The sequence below is a fragment of the Pan paniscus genome, chromosome Y (genome assembly GCF_029289425.2).
Source record: "Pan paniscus chromosome Y, NHGRI_mPanPan1-v2.0_pri, whole genome shotgun sequence".
NCBI classification, from domain to species: Eukaryota; Metazoa; Chordata; class Mammalia; order Primates; family Hominidae; genus Pan; species Pan paniscus.
In genome coordinates, this window is record NC_073273.2 from 7979604 (window position 1) to 7997187 (window position 17584).

Genomic DNA, 17584 nt, shown 5'->3' on the forward strand with positions numbered 1-17584 from the left:
CATATGACTTGTCTGTTACTATACTGATTTTCGCGAGTACTATAAATTTTGTAAGAACTACTTTCATTCAGATCTGCATTTAGACTTCCAAGATAGTAAAATGTATAAAAAATATACATTTTATAGAATTAGGAGTCACTGGGGATAAGTGTTACCTTTCTTTAAAAGGTAAGTGCAGAAGTTTATAAACACATGCAAAAATGTGCAATCTCACGATTTAATCTTCTATGCAAATAAAAATTAGTAATAGCGAGGGCAATTAGTGACACTAGCAGGGCAATAAATACTCCTGCAAAGCCAAAGAATTAATACCAGTTATAATGCATGAAGTGATTTTGGGCCATACTCTGGAGATAATTTAAGTTTAATTGACTGAATCTCCTGAAAGAAAAGCACTTAGGCAGAAACAACAAAAAATGAACAATACATTAGCCAGAAAACTCAACAAATAAATAAAACACCTGAAAATATTAGAACCAATAAATCTCCATGTAGTAGAAACACATCTAGTTTTGTTGCTGTAGTTGTTGTTCTTTAGAGACAGTGTCTGTCACCCAGGCTGGAAAGCAGTGGTGTGATCTCACCTCCCTGCAACCTCCAACTCCCAGGTTCAAGGGATTCTCCTGCCTGAGCCTCCCGAATAGTAGGGACTACAGGCACACACCACCAAGTCCAGATAATTTTTGTGTTTTTAGTATAGATGGGGATTCACTATATTGGCCTGGCTGGTCTCAAGCTCCTGACCTCGTGATCCACCCACCTTGGCCTCCCAAAATTTTGGGATTACAGGCATGTGCCATCGTGCATGGCAAAATTTGTCTTTGTTACAAGGTTAATTTAAGAAATTTTACACATTTCTTAAATTTCTTACAATAGGCTGAGGATGGTGGCTCACACCTCTAATCCCAGCACTTTTAAAGGCCAAGGCATACAGATCACCTGAAGATGGCAGTTCGAGGCAAGCTTAGAGGACATGGTGAAACCACCCCTACTACAAATACAAAAGTAGCTGGGTGTGCTGGCACACGCCTGTAATCCCAGCTACTTAGGAGGTTGAGGCAGTAGAATCACTTGAACCTGGAAGGTAGAGGTTGCAATTCTGTGATGATGAGAAATGTTGAGATATTTATGTATAGTGTGTGTGTGTATATATACACAACCACACACACACACATACACACACACCTGTTAGCTGTGTATATACATTCTTTGGGAAACAGAAGATACTTATTTTTAATTGGGTTATTATTTTCTTGTTCTTTTGAATCTGTTTTTAGTTCCTTGTACATTTTCATTAACCCTTTGTCTGATATACAGTTTGCAAATATTTGCTCTCATTATATTAGTCTGGTGATTTATTTTATTTTATTTTTATTTTTTGCTGTAAGGAATTTTTCTAGTATGATGTAACCTTATTTTTCTGCTTGTGCATTTTTTTGCTTGTGTTTTTGAAGTCTTATCCAAAAAATATTCTTGCCCAGACCAAGGTCATTAAATGCTTTTGTGATTTATTCTACTAGTTTGACAGATTGCTGTTGTCATTACATCTTTCATTTTAAATGTTTTTAAGTATGTATTCTTATAGGTGAGGTCTCACTATATTACCTAGTGTAGAGTGCAGTGGCATAAGTGTTTCACGCTATAGCTTTGAACAGCTAGGCTCAGGTGATCCTCCCTTCTGGGACCCCCGAGTAGCTAAAATTATAGGGGCACATCACTGTACCAGGCTTTTTAATCCATTTGAGTTAATTTTTGTATTCAGTGACAGATAGGGTTGTAATTATGTCCTTCTGCATGTAGCTCTCTTGTTTTCCCAGCACCACTTATTGAAGAGACTGACATTTCTTCATTTGGTTTTCTTGCCACCTCTGCAGAATATCAGTTGGCTATACAGGTGTAGATTTATTTTTGCTCACTGTGTTCTGTTGTATTGGTTTATAGCATTGTGACATGCCCAGTTCTGTGGATTCAATCCCTAACCCCATTGACATCTTCAGGATGGCTTTGACTATTCATGGTTTTATTTTTGTGGTTTCATATTTATTTAGGATTTTTTTTCAATTTCTGTGAAAAATGCCATTGGTGTTTTGATAGAGACTGCACTCAACTTGTGCACTTCTTTGGATCATATAAACATTTTAACCATATTACTTTTTCCAATCAATGAACATAAATATCTTTCCATTCATTTATGTCATTTTAACATTTTATTAGTGTTTCATAGATTTCAGAATGCAGTTTTTTTAAATCTCCTTGATTAAATTTATTCCCTTTTATCCCCCATACCTATTGTGAATGAGATTGTGTTCTTAATTTTTGTCGTCGTTTTTTTTTTTTTTGGTATTTTGCTGTTAGTGTATGGAAATGCTATCCAATTTTATATGTTGATTTTGTAAACTGAAACTTTACTGACCTTCTGTATTAGTTCTAACTACTTTTTAGTTGTGTGTTTAAGGATTTCCATAGTATGTCATTAGCATGTATGGACAATTTTATTTCTTCCTCTCTAATTTGGGTAGCTTTTCTTACTTTCTCTTGTCTAATTTTTCTGGCTAAGGACTTTTATTATTACATTAATAGAAGTAGTGAAAATGAACATCTTGGTCTTCCTTCAGATCTTCACAGAAAAGCTTTCAACTTTTAATTCCCTTTGAGTGTGATATTATCTAAGGGCTTGTATATATGGTGTTATCTGGTTATTCGGGTCTGTGTCTTTTGTTGTGTTGAGTTACGGTTGTTCCACGCGTAATTTGTTAAGAGATTTTATTGTGAAACTGTTTAATTTCGTCAAAACTTTTTTCACTTATTGAAATGACTGCATAGATTTTGTTCTTTATTTTGTTGATATAATGTATGACATTTAATGATTCTAGTGTATTAAACCATTCCTGCATCCCTATAATCTCACTTGATCACGGTGAATGATTTTCTAAATGGGCATTATAAGTCATTTTCCCAGTATTTTATTAAGGATTTTTACATTATGTTTATCAGATATTTTGGCCCATAGTTTTCTCTTTTTTCTTGTATCCTTGTCTGGTTTTGTAATCAGAATAATGCCATCCCAATGGACTGAGTTGGAACAGTTCCCATATCTTCCTTTTTGTTTTATGTTTTGACTAGGTTAAAAAAAAATTGTCAGCAGTTTATTTTTTGTGGTAGGTAGAAGGCAACAGTGAATACATCAGTTCCTGGGCTTTTCTTTAATAGGTGATCTTTTATTGCTGATTTGATTTCTTACCATTAATTTGTTTCTGGGTATCAGTTATGGTATCTCTTTTATGGCTCTGATTTCCTTTATCAGAGGCTTTGTTTTCTTTGGTTGTTTTTTGTTTTTACTTTTGAGTTTAGATTTATGTTTTTCTAATTCCTTCATTGAAACATCAAGTTGTATATTTGATATGTTCTCATAGTTGAAGGCATTTATTGTCATAACTTCCCTCTTAAAACTGCTTTGGTTGAATCTCATAGGTTTTGGTGTGTTGTGTTTCTATTTTTGTCTCAAGAAATATGGTGTTTTCTCTTTAATGTCCTCACTGACTCATTGGTTATTCAGGAGCATGTTGTTTAATTTTGATGTACTTATGAATTAGTGATTTCAGAAGAGATACTTTATGTGAGTTTGATCTTTCCAAATTCATTAAGATGTGATTTTTTACCTAATGTATGACATATCCTGAAAGATATCTCATGTATGCAGTGGAGAAGAATATTTATTCTATAGCTCTTGGATGGATAGTTCAGTAACTGTTTTTAGCATTTTCACTGCATGGCATTTTCATCCAATGTTTACTTATTAAATTCTGTCTGCATTATCTATTCATTGCTGAAAGTAAGATGCTGAATTTTTCTAATATTATCTTGCATTTTTTTCTTCCTTTGGATCTATTAACACTTGTATTATATATATGCATATATTACTTGTATGGATATATTCCCATTATAATATGTTATTTTTTTTCTGCTGCTTAATTCTGTATCCTCTCTTTGTTTTCGATGTTTGCTGGTTTGATTATATTAAGTCACAGGGATATGTTTATTGAAATCGAATGTGGTTGTAAGCCTTCAAGATTCCTATAGCAGAATATTTATATTTTATTTAAGTTTGAAAAGGCTTCTGTTATTATTTCTCCAAATAAGCTTTCTACTCTTTTCTTACACTTTTTTTTTTGAGATGGAGGTTTGCTCTTGTCTCGCAGGTTGGAGTGCAGTGGTGTGATTGTGGCTCACTGCAACATCCACTTCCTGGGTTCCAGTGATTCTCCTGAGTTCCAGTGATTCTCCTGACTCAGGTTTCTGAGTAGCTGGGATCGCAGATGTCCACCAATACACCCGGCTAATTTTTGTATTATAATAGATAAACCATTTCACCATATTGTCCAGGCTACTTTCAAGCTCCTGACAACATATGATCTGCCCGCCTTGGCCCCGCAAAGTGCTGAAGATACAGGCATGGGCCATCACACCCGGCTCTACCACACTCTTGAATGCCAGTGTCTGACACATTTTCTCTTTGGATGTTATCCCATTAATCTCATGAATCTTATTTATGTTTTCTCCTCTAACTGTATATTTTGAATTGACCTTGCTTTGAGTTTTGCTGCTTGACCACTTCTATTGTCACTGCTGTCAATTGCATTTTTATTTTGTTGTGTTTTATTCTTCAAGATTTCTGTTTGTTTTTTCCTCCCGTATTTTAATCTCTTCTGTAAGCTTCTCTGATAAATTTCAGAATTCTTTGTGTTTTGCTGAAGTCCACTGCATTGTCTTGAAACAAGTATTTTGAATTCCTTGTCAGGCCTTGTGTCCATGCCCATCTCTTTTGGGTCAGTCACCACCAGCACTTTATTTTGACCACTTGATGCCATCATGTTTCTCTCATTGATCCTAATGCTTGTGACTATGCATCAATGTCTGTGCAGTGATGTAGGTGCCTAATGCAGTGTTTGTAGTTTGCCTTTGTTTGGAAGCTTTCTTCCACAGTAAGGCTGTCCAGAGATTCAGGGCAAGGAGAAGGAAATTAAGGTATTTTAGCCTATGATAGCTTCAGCCCTGGTAGCACGAGGGGAAACATTAATGAGCAGACTTTCATGGCTGGAGTAATTTGACTGGCAAAGTCGACTCAGTGCCAGGTTGCACCTGTATCACATGGTTGAGCACTGGGTGCACTTGAGGCCTGTAGCTTCCATGGTCTGCCCTCTGACCTTTATTCAGTGCCTGAGGTTACTGTAGTCAATCAGTGGGAATATTGACTGGAACTCAGCTCCATTCTGCGGAGGTCATAGTTTCTAATCTGTTGCCAGGGTTGGTCTACATTATTACCCCTGGGTATCAACCTCCCAAAGTGCTGGGGTAAGGGGACAGGCAAATAAAAGTCCCAAGGCCAAATGTACTATGCGTACTTCCTTTGCCCAAGTGAGCCTCCCACCTCCACCTCCTGAATAGTTGAGACTAACGGGAATGTGCCACCATGCCTGGCTAACATTTTTGGTGTTTTCTTGTTGTTATTGTTGGGCTCAAGTGATCTACTCACCTCGCCTGCTAAAGTGCTAGGGTTACAGGTATGAGTCACTACACCCAGCTAAAATTTACTTTCTAAAATTTAACTTTTAGATCATTTCTTTTTATTCAGTCTTATTTCTCATAAATGCAGTTAAGAATGTTATTGCTTTAGAGTTTCTCTTTGGTTATCCCTGAAGGAATAAATGGACTCTTGATATTCATTTTGTGAATGGTGTTAGAAAATGAATAATTACTTTAGATGAGTAAAGACTATTTGGCCTCTTTTTGTTTTCTGGATTCATTTCATTGTGTATGAAGACTGTATTACTTTAACCCTGCTGTATATGTGAAATGAATTTTTACTCTTTCAACTGAATGTAGTAGAAGATTGTTTAAACTGATTATTCAACTACTACATAATTTTGATTTTCTTCCTTGTGCATATTAGTCTAATTATTGGGATAACAATGTCAAAATTAAACTAATTTTCTTATTAAAACCTTTCTGATAAAATTACCTCAGTACACACAAACAAAAACGTGCCCACACATATGACTTAATTTCTAAAACTTTTAACTTTTCTGCTTCTCTAGTACCTTGTATTCCATCACTCAGCAAAATCTCGCAGCTCCACTTTCAGAATTTACTTGAACTCCACAGCTTATTTCCGATTTCCTCTTATCACCATGGTCTAAAACACAGTTTATATTGCATTCACCACCTATTTTACACCGTAATTTCCTACTTTACACTCTAACTTTGTACAAAAAAGAAACTACCTTTTCAAGATCTAATTCAGGAAATTTTATTTGTTCTTAATTGAGACTTCTTCTTGGTGCTGTCACACCTTATAGCATCAGATACGAATGTCTCTATCCAATTTCATGAGTTCCAGTTATTTTGTTTTGAGGGAATGTGTATATACATTTATAAATTTGGGTATGTGTGTATTCTCTTATTCTTTGTTTTTCCCCGGTGTAATATATGTTTTGCATGCATATATTTACTAAATCCCTGATAATGGAAAGATAACAAATCTTATTTTTTTCTTTTTTGTACGTAAATTATTTTCTGAAGGAGGTGGGTTGGGAGAAATATATCTTAACATGGCAAGTTTAAAAGAGAAAGTGTCCATTACTAATGAAAATTATTCTCTAACATTTTCATGTCTATCTTTAATAGCATTGCTGATGACATATTCCCTCTTATCAGTTGTGTAGGTGCCATTCACTGCAATATATTGGCCATCCGCACTGGAAACAACTTTGCTGCCATTAAGCTACAAGTGATAAAATTGATCTATGTCATGATATGGCATTCATTGGTGATTATCTCATGTGTAGTGACTCTGGCATTTTTCCCTGCATCTCTGAAACAGGGGAGCTTACGCATTCTATTAATCATATATTTTGTATTATTGTTGACACCATGGTTGGTGTTTTGGAAAAGTGGAACTCATCTTCCTAGCAACACAGAAAATAATTCCAGCATGGTGGGTGAGTATGGATGCTTATCTTAATCATGCTAGTATATGCTGCCGTCAATTCTCCTGCTGGTCAGCAGTGAAACTGCAGCTGTCAAATGAGGAATTGATAAGAGACAGAGGTGGGCCATACACTCCTACACTATGGATTTCAGTTTTTAGAAAATGTGATAATATTATTGATATTTAGGTTCTTAGGTTCTTACTGAAGTCTTGTGACTCAATAATTGCCATGTAGTTCATCATAACCTACATATTAGCTGTTGGCTTTATGCTCCTCTTCTGTCAGTATTTGCAACCAAGGTGGTCAGGCAAAGTATTGCCAGGAGATACTGAAAATCACCCAGAAGCACTGTGATATTGTGTAAGCATCTGGAGAAAATTCAATTAAAAGAATAAAAGTAAGCAGCTGAGGAATTACTATCATTCATGGAGAAGGGTAGGATATTTTCAATAAATGAGTATGCAATATCCATAGATACTTTCACAGAACAAAGAGTAAAGAGGCTGAGTGTGACTTTATAAAGATACTCATAAAAAATTATAAACAACAAAATCTTGGAAGTAGTTTCTAATAAAATTGATTTTTCTAATGTGACTATGCATTAATAATTTTTGTTTTCTTAAATATAATTGTACAACTTATTAAACAAAACAAAATGAAAAATCCATCTGGCTACAAAAACTAAGCAGAAAAAATAACCATAATACATTTTTCACCTAGTACATTTTGGAACCTATACCTTTAATTTAATAAGTATTTGTTATATAGCATATACACTATTAGTGAACATATTCTTTTCACCCTTTTCCCTCTGTGGTGCAGAAACATTTTAGTTTGATGTAATGTGATCCCATTGTTTTTTGTTGTGCTTTTGTAGTCTGTGCTTTTGGGGTCATAGAATTGAGTTTTCAAAAATATAGTTAAATTAAAAATAAGAATTACCACATAATCCAGCTACTCTACTTCCAAATATGTACTCAAAGGATATAAAATTAGCATGGCAATGAGATATCTGCTCTTCTATATTCATCTCAGCATTATTCATAACAGCCAAGATACGGTAACAACCCAAGTGCACATCAACAGATAAAGCATGGCACATATACACAATGAGATATACTATACAGCCTTAAAAAAAGGAGGAAGATCTTTTATTTATTTGTGACCACATGAATGGAATTGGAAGATATTATGCTCAGTATAATAAGAGAGGCACAGAAAGACAAGTATAGAATGATCACAGTTATATGTAAAATATAAAAAAGTTGAACTCATTCAAACTGTGAATATGCCAGATGTGGTGGCTCAATACTGTCACTCCAGCACTATGGGAGGATGAGGTGGTTGGATCACTTGAGGTCAGAAGTTTGAAGCCACAGTGAGCCATAATTGTGTCACTGTACTCCAGCCTGGGCAATGCAGCAAGGCCCTGACTCTTTCTACAAACACACAAAAAGTAGAGATTGGAGTGTAGGGTGGTGATGGGAGTGGATAGAGAAAGGGGAGGTGTTCATCAAAGGGTAACAAATTTCAGTGAGACAGGAAGAAGTTCTGGTGATCCTTTGCACCGAATAGTGATCACAGTTAGTAAATGCCAACTTCAAAATTGTTTAATAAAAAAAGGACAGGCATGGTGACTCATGTCTGAAATCCCTGCACTTTGGGTGGCCATGGAGGGAGGATCAGTAGAGGTCAGGAGTTCAAGACCAGCCTGGCCAACGCGATGAAACACTGTCTCTACTGAAAATATAAGAATTAGCCAGGTTTGGTGGCATGCACATCTCACCCCAGCTACTCGAGTGGCTGAGGCAAGAGAAAAACTTGAACTCGGGAGGTGGCAGTTGAAATGAGCTGAGTTTGCACCAGTGCACTCAAGTCTGGGCAACAGGAGCAAAACTCTGTCTCAAAAATAAGGATAGTTTAAAATGTAGAATTTATATATTCTTACCACAAAGAAAGAAATGGTATGTGTGTGAGGTAATGGATATGGTAACTAGCCCAATATAATTCTTTTGCAATATATACATGAATTATAAAATCACTTTGTGTCCCATAAATATTTATATTTGTTAATTTAAAATACAAATTTTAAAATAATGAATTGCAGTTAAAACAAACTTGACTTAATATATGTAGACAGTAATATATGCTAATGTTTCCTTCTATTTTGAATATTTGGCTTCTGTTATTTCTTGAGGAAACAAACACCATGGGAAGGGATGAAGAACACTAGAGCTTAACATTGTGTAATTTACATTATTTTGTTGGTGGTGGTTTTTCTCCCTTTTTTTCTACCAAGGCAATGGTGACAACTTTCTTATTCACACTTTCTTTTGTGTTTCTTTCTCCTGAGAAATCACCACCAAAAATAAAACTTGTGTAGATTTTTGTATATTTTTTACTGCTCCTTGTTATGACCCTCTTCGCCTTTGCTTTGGATTTCCCAGCTTCTTAAAACACTGATTTGCTTATTATTTGTTGTCTCCTTGTACCATTACTTCTTCACTCTACCTGCAGAATCATTTCTTTTTATTTTAGCTTAGTTTAATTTTTTTGAGAGAGAGTCTGTGGCACAATCTTGGCTCAATGCAACCTTGGCCTCTTGGATTCAGGTGATTCTCCTGCCTCAGTCTCCTGAGTATCTGATATTACAGGTATGCACTACCACGCTTGGCTAGTTTTAGAATTTATAATTGTGATGGGGTTTCACCGTGTTGTCAAGGCTGGTCTCAAACTGACCTCAAATGATCCGCCCCCTCATCCTCCCAAAGTGCTGCAATTACAGGAGTAAGATGCCACACCCCCTTTGATCATTTTCTTTACTAGATCTACATACTGCTTGTCTTAGTCCTAGATATGCCACTGTCAACTCATTTATTTATTTTCTATGATAGGAAGACTCATGGAAAGAGTTGCCTGTGACAAGGTTTAATTTTATTTTTCTTAACTCTCCTTTCTTCAGACATTTACCCTGTTTTTGGAATCATATCTTATACTTATCACTAAATCCCATGTATCACTTGTCTATTGCATATTACTCAAACCGTCATGTGTATCTGTAAAACTGATTCACACCCTCATTCTTGAAATACTATTTTGCTTTGGATTACATGACTCAACTTTTGTCTGATTTCTCTATTTAATTGTCAGTGTGTTTTGTTTCATTTTATCTCGTAGATGTCTGTTTGTTAGACCACTAATGTAACTACACAGTATACCTCTTTCTCCTTCCCTTTCTCCTTTCCCTTTTCCCTTCCCTTTTTCTTTTCTTTCCTTTCTTTTTTTTAAGAAAGTGTTCTGAAACGCAGTCTGCAGTGCAGTAGTGAGACCTTGACTGACTACAGCCTCAAATTGCTGGGCTTAAGCAATTTTCCTGCATTGGTCTCCTCAGTAGCTGAGACTACAGATGCACACTACCACACCTGGCTTTTTGTTGATGTTGTTTTGAGACAAGAGCCTCTTAAGTTTTAAACCTGTAGTACTAAGGAATTCAACCGGTGATATGATCTCTGAATTTCTAAACATTGTGCTTTCCTTTTTCTGATGAGTGACCCAAGATTAAGACAGCTAAATTTAAAACTTCCCCTGAACTTCTTTACACTTTCTACATGCCTCTCTCTTCCATCATTTTTTGTCCAAAACTACATCACCTATATAACATAAAAACTGGGGATATTCTAAGTCCAATTATTTTCCCTCATCTCTTTCATATTTTATCTATAACAACTTTTTTATTATCTACCACCTACAAATGTTTTTTTTTTCTTGTTGCTGTTTATGCATTAAAGGTGAGGTCATCATTTATTGTTCCCTAAATGATAGTATCAACATCTTAATTTACTTCCTTCTTCTGTGTTACGTTGTTCAATTCATTTTTCATTGAGGGTCTAGAATTATTCTACTTTTCAATGAATAAAACACATCTCTTGTCTTTTCCTTTCTATTCTTGATCCTTTCTGCTTTACTATTAACTGTTACTTTATGAAGTGAGGAGCCATTTCAGTGTTATTTACTATTATATTCACCATTTTAAGCTAAAATTCTGAGATATAATAACCTCTCTCTAAGTGTTTAATATTATAATAAATAATACAACTTTATAATTTCAGTATTGTTTTTGAATACTTAGTCTACATAGTATTTATGAAACAATATTTTAGTTGACTTGCAGATAAGCTTATGTTATTTTTTCACTCACTCCTTCCATTTGTATCCATCCTAGCTGTAAGACATTTAGAGGTGTGAACTTGACATATTCTTCTCTATACTTGAGAGCCTGTTGAAGTTATATGAATAAAGAAATGTACATTGACCATTTAATTCATATAAATAAATATAAATGTTTAATAGTTAAAATTTATTTAAACGTTTTTATTACTTAAATGTATTATTACAGTTATTATTTACATTTTTAATTATTCAAAACTCAATACAGGAAACAAACATGGAAAAATCTCAAGTAATTTATTATTTATCATTCCTTTTATTGTAGAGATCACAAGCTTTCTCCTTACTGGTTAGGGCCATATTTCCAGAACAGTCGTAACATTTCACTTCTCATTTCCTAGTGAAATCTGAGGAGTGTCTTTTGAACTCTACGGTGATATGCCTACAACTACCTAGTGTAACTCTGTCTTCTCAGGAGGGTATGACTCTACAAGATGAATATGATAATGTCCTAAAATACCACCCTTACATTTAATTATATAAAACACCACTAATGTAATAGCTGCACATTATGTAGTCTATTTAGAGAGTTAATTTTTACGCTCAAATACTTTGGTTAGAGACTGTGAGATTAAACTGGCTCAAGATGGAACTTAATTTTTTGTAACAACTACCATGCTATGGTGAAATGAAAACTGAACTCTTAATAATTTGGAAAACAATAAAGTCATATCACTTATAAGTTGCTAACAAAAACATGTATTTCTTAACTATTACTTATTACACAAAAGACAGAATGGCTTTCATGATAATGATGGAAGCAGTGTCAAATAAAATCTTACAGAACAGTCTGGACACGATGGCTCATGACTGTAATCCCAGCACTTTGGGAGGCTGAGGCAGGTGGATGACTTGAGGTCAAGAGTTTGAGACAAGCCTGGCCATCATGGTGAAACGCCCTCTCTACTAAAAATAAGAACATTAGCTAGGCATGGGGGTGCATGCCTGTAATCCCAGCTACTCAGGAAGCTGAGACAAGAGAATCCCTTGAACGTGGAAGGCAGAGGCTGCAGGGAGCCAAGATCGCACCACTGCACTCTGGCCTGGGTGAGAGAGTGAGACTCCATCTCAAAAAAAACCTCTCCGAACATTAAAAAGCAAGGTAGATTTAATCAACTTTCTATTTTATGCTGTAATTAAAGTTAATTGGGTTAAAAGTGAAGAGATATAAGGAAGAGAAAACAACCTCAGACTTGATTTTTGGAGCTCTGGAATCTAATAACATCACTCAAGGGTGCGTTTAATGAAGAAAGACCTGACCTCTAAGTTTGGGCAAGACAGTATGTGGCATTTTAACTTCCCATCATCACCCACTCCATGGCTTCATGGAAACCGTGAAGAAGATTAAATTCTAGATGCAGATTGTGATGCATGTGTGGAAATACAGAGCTTATTTCAAATAATTGCTGTTGTGTGATTTAAAATGTCTGAGGTTCCCTTGGAGATTTTCAGTTCAGAGTCTTTTCTTTAGCCCACCTCAGAGCTTTCTTGGGTGCAGAAGTTAACTCCCAGGAGGCATTTGTGGAAAGGAAATACACTAGTCAGAGCCACCTATAGCAAGGAATAAGAGTCAGGTCAAGTAGTACACAAACAAAATGCCTGGAAAGAAGTGGCTGGTGAAGAAAAGTGATGTGGAAAATCAGCTTTGAAAAACTCTCACAGTTTGTTGCTGTTTATATTGGATTGGGTTTTAAATAGAGACAGAACTTGCCCTGTGGCCCACAGTGGAGTCCTGTGGCAGGATCATGGCCTACTGCAGCGGCAACCTCCTTGGGTTCAAATGATCTTGCCACCTCAGCCTCCTGAGCATCTCACCTCTCTGGACTCCACCAATCCTCCCCGCTCAGCATTTCACAATACAGGCATGGGCCTCCAAAACTAGCTTATTTTTGTATTTTTTTATACAGAAGAGTCTTTCCATGTTGTCAAGGCTGGTCTCATACTTCTGGGCTCAAGTGATTTGTTCTCCAAGACTTCCAAATTGGTGGGATTACAGATATGAACCACCACACCCAGACTCCTACTGGTATATTTAGAAGGATATAAATATGTCCATTTTTGGATGCATGCATGGCGAAGACCCCAAAACTTTTCACTTTTCCCTGACTTTTGACTAAACACTAGAGTTCCTGAAAAGTCCATATTCAAATTCTGAATAGTTTTTCTTTTCTTTCTTTTCCTTTTTTTCTTCTTTCCTATGATTTTTTTTAATGTGTCAAAGATAGTAGATGACCAAAAGGATGACAGAACACAGGTTAAGTGGCTATACAAGACAAAGAATACAGACTACAAAACTAGCTTTAAGGAGTTGTTAAACAAGTACACAACCCACAAGCTAAGCAATTGTGGAGGTCAAGACTTTGTTATCTGAATATGCTGAATAATATGCAAAGTGTTCAGCATTCAACAATAAAATAAAAGGCATTCAAAGATAAATGCAAAAAAAGCACATTCAGAGAAAACATAATTAAAAGAAACTATTTCAGAAAGCCCAGGCGTGGTACTAACTAGGGAAAGATTTCAATTCTCTTCAAAGAGAAGAGAATTAAGACCTCCAAAGGTCTGTTCTCAAAGACCTAAGGGAACCCAGTAGAACAGTGATTCAAAATTGAAAATACCAATAAAGACATACACATTATTTAAAAAATGAAATCAATAATCTGTAACTAGAAAGATTGAATAGCTTGTGTGAGCATGCAAAAAGCGTAATAAGGCAACTTGAAGATGGATTGTTTGATATTATTCAGTGTATGAAACAAAAACAGAAACAAGAATAATGAACAAAACTAAGGTTGCCATGGGATTCTATCAAGAATATCAACATATTCATAATGGGAGTTTCACTGAAAAAAGAGAAATACAGGGGAAAAAAAGAATATTTGAATGAACAGTGGCTGAAACTTCACAAATGTGTTGATAGATGGAAATCTACTGATCCAAATATCTCCAAAGAAAAAAAAATACTCCAGGAAGAATAAAATCAAAGATATCCACACTGAAACACATGCACTGAAACTGACAGAAGACAAATAAATAGAGAACTTTAAAAGAAGCAAGACAGAAGTAACTGATCACATGCAAGTTATCATCTATGACATTAACAGCCAATTTCTCATTAAAAATTATGGAGGAAATAAGTCACTGTGTTGAGATCTTCAAAGTGCTGAAATAAAAAAAAAATAAGTCAATCATAAACTCAATATCTGTCCAAACCAAAATTTAAATTTATGAGCAAGTAAGTCATTTCCAAGCAAACAGAATTAAAGAGAGTACATTACTACTAGATCAGCCTTACAAAACATGATGAAAACATGTAAGGAATGAAAGTAAAATAGCACCTCATGCAAATAAAGAAATAAAGAACATCAATGAAGTAATTACACCAAGAAATAGGAAAGCCAATATTATTGTATATGGGGTTTCTGTGACTTTATTTTTCTACTAGATTTAAATGACAAGAGGAAAGATACAGTATCTCACAACTGTAATCCCAACCAAGGATCGGGATTTCCTTGAGCTGAGGAGTATGAGACCAGTCAAGGCAACAAAGTGTGACCCTGTCTCTACAGAAAATGAACAAAATTATCCAGCTGTGGTGGCATACACTTCTGTCCTAGGTACATGAGGGGCTGAGGTGGAAGGATCCCTTGAGCCCAGGAGCTCGAGGCTGTAGTGAACCATATTTAGCCTATGTGACTGAAACCCTGTCTCAATGAAGTAAAATAAAATTCAATAATAAAATAAAGAAATGACAAAGAATAAAACAATAATTACATATCTGGGTTGTTAGTACATATTGTATAAAAAACAAATTTTGACAAAAAACATAAAAAGGTAGGGAGAGCAATATGGGAAAATGATTTTTGTATAATGTCAATACTAAGTTATTGTAATTCACATTATATTATTATGAATTTAAGATATTAATTATAATACCATTAATAGCCAATATGAAAATAACTGTTCAAATACACTGAAGAGAAATGAAGGAGTCTAAATTGTACCCTAGAAAAACAAATGCAAAGATGAGCAGTTTTGGAGGAATGATATATAACAACAACAATAACAAAACTTGTAGAAAAAAGAACAAAAATAGGAAAATAAATTCTTGTCAGCAATTAATTTCAGTCCAAGTAAACTCCAGTTAAATGTCAAAGACTAGCAGAATAACTTTTTAAATGTTTTAAAAGTGGGGAAAAAATAACACAAACGGTAACCAAAATAGAGTTAGAATTATTAGACAAATATCAAAATTGTTTAATTGATCAAGAAGATGTAACACTTACATATATACCTAATAAAAGATCCTCAGGATATATGAAGCAAAAAATGAATAGATTTGAGGAGCTACACAGTTCTGCAATAATAATAATAGTTGGAGATTTCAACACCCCACTTTCAACAATGTGTGAAATGACCAAATCCAAGTTCAATAAGAAAACAAAGGTCTTGAAAAGCAGTATAAACCAAATAAATCTCTCAGACATATACAAAACACTCCACAAGCTGACTACACATTCTTCTAAAGTGTATATGTGTTATTGTCTGTGCTATCTTCAGAATAGACTCTATGGTAGGCCACAAAGCAAGTTCTAATTATATCTAACATTATTGAAATCACATATAATGCTTTCTTCAACCACAATGGAATAAAACTAGAGGCCCGTTTTCTTTTTTTTCTTTATTTCTTTTTTCTTTATTTAGTTAAAGAAAAATAGATAAATAAGTTGGAGTCTCACTCTGTCACCCAGACTGGAATTCAGTGGTGTGATCTCAACTCGCCACAACCTTTCATGGTCAAGCAATTCTCCTGCCTCATACTCCTGAGTAGCTGGGACTACAGGCACACACCACCGTGCTAGGCTAATTTTTGTAGTTTCAGTGGAGACAGTTTCACTGTATTGATGAGGCTAGTCTCAAACTACTGACCTCAGGTGATACACCCACTTCGGCCTCTCAAAGTGCTCGGATTATACGCATGACCACCATGCCTGACTGAGATTCATTTTCTAAGGACTGAAAAACGTATATTGTTTGGAAAATAATAAATACACTCTTCAACAACCTATGGTTAACTGAAGAATCTGCAAGGAATTAAATAATTTTTACAAATAAAAGAAAAACTAAAACATACTAAAGCTTCTGAAATGCGCTAAATCAATGTTGAGAAATATATATGTGTAAACATACAGATAAAAAAGAAGAAATATAAAATTTGTAACATAAATGTACACACAAGGAAGCAGAAAAAGTGTAAATTAGAGGAGAGTACTTTTGTAAAAAATATGGCAAAGTAAAGGAAGCTGCCATCAATTGCCCCCAACCCTAACCCCCCAAGAACACCCACAGGAAAACCAAAACTGAGTATACAGTGCTGAGATTATCACCATCAATAACACAGAGCTCAGAAGTGAGAATGAGGCTGCTCCTAGGGTGACAGAGAACTGAAGAAACCAGGCAGAGGGTAAAAAAGTTGGCCTTTTATATTCATGACACTTGTCCCCTAGTCTGCTGACAACCAAGTGTGAACAAAACAAACAAACAAAAAAACTCCTCTGACTCTTGGTTACTACACTTACTAAAATAAAGTTGAAAGTGGATGGCCAGCTTCCCCATGATTTTGGATTCCCTGGCAGGAGAACTATTCCTGTCTTTACCCAAGGAAGTCTTGTGAGTGCCTGAAAAGAGAAAAAAAAAAACCTGAGGAAAACCAGGGATGAAGTAGAAAGGAAGGACTACCATCTCCAGCCTGCATAGCTCAGTCACAGGAGATGCCAAACCTGAGTGCCTGCACAGCATTACCATAAGGTAGGAGGTCTATTGCATAATTTCCTTAATCACAAACCTATAGAGAGGCTTCCCACACAGGATATCCCCTTCAAAATGTCTCAGATAGGAGACTGGCAGTGTTTCAAAGTTTGTTTGTTAGAGCTGAAATAAACCTGGGCTTAAGGCACCATCTACTGCCAAAACAGAGGCACTGACCTAGCCAAAATCAAGCAAACAATACCCCACAATACTTATGTCTTAAAGAAAACTCAAAGCAATTATATACAACAAAATGTAAAATAAGACAGAGAAAACAATAAACTAAATAACTAGTCCTTCAATGAAAAGATACAGATGTATAACCACAAGCAATAATACCAAACAGGAAATTATAACCTCCCTTAATGGACGAAGCATAAACCATTGACCAATGCTAATTAATGAGATGGCTATCAGTGATTATTGGATCAAAAATTCAAAATATCAGTTTTCAGGAAACTCAGATCTCTAAAACAACACAGAAAAGGAACTGATACGCTTCTGAAAGAAACTTTAAAAAATGTACTGAAATTATTTAACAATAAAAAAAAGTCCTGGAA

General features: G+C 35.2%; 1 pseudogene; it reads left to right on the forward strand.

Moving 5' to 3' along the window:
* The first annotated feature begins 6667 nt into the window (after positions 1-6667).
* Positions 6668-7147, forward strand: LOC129395597 (testis-specific XK-related protein, Y-linked-like; annotated as a pseudogene).
* Positions 7148-17584: the final 10437 nt, after the last annotated feature.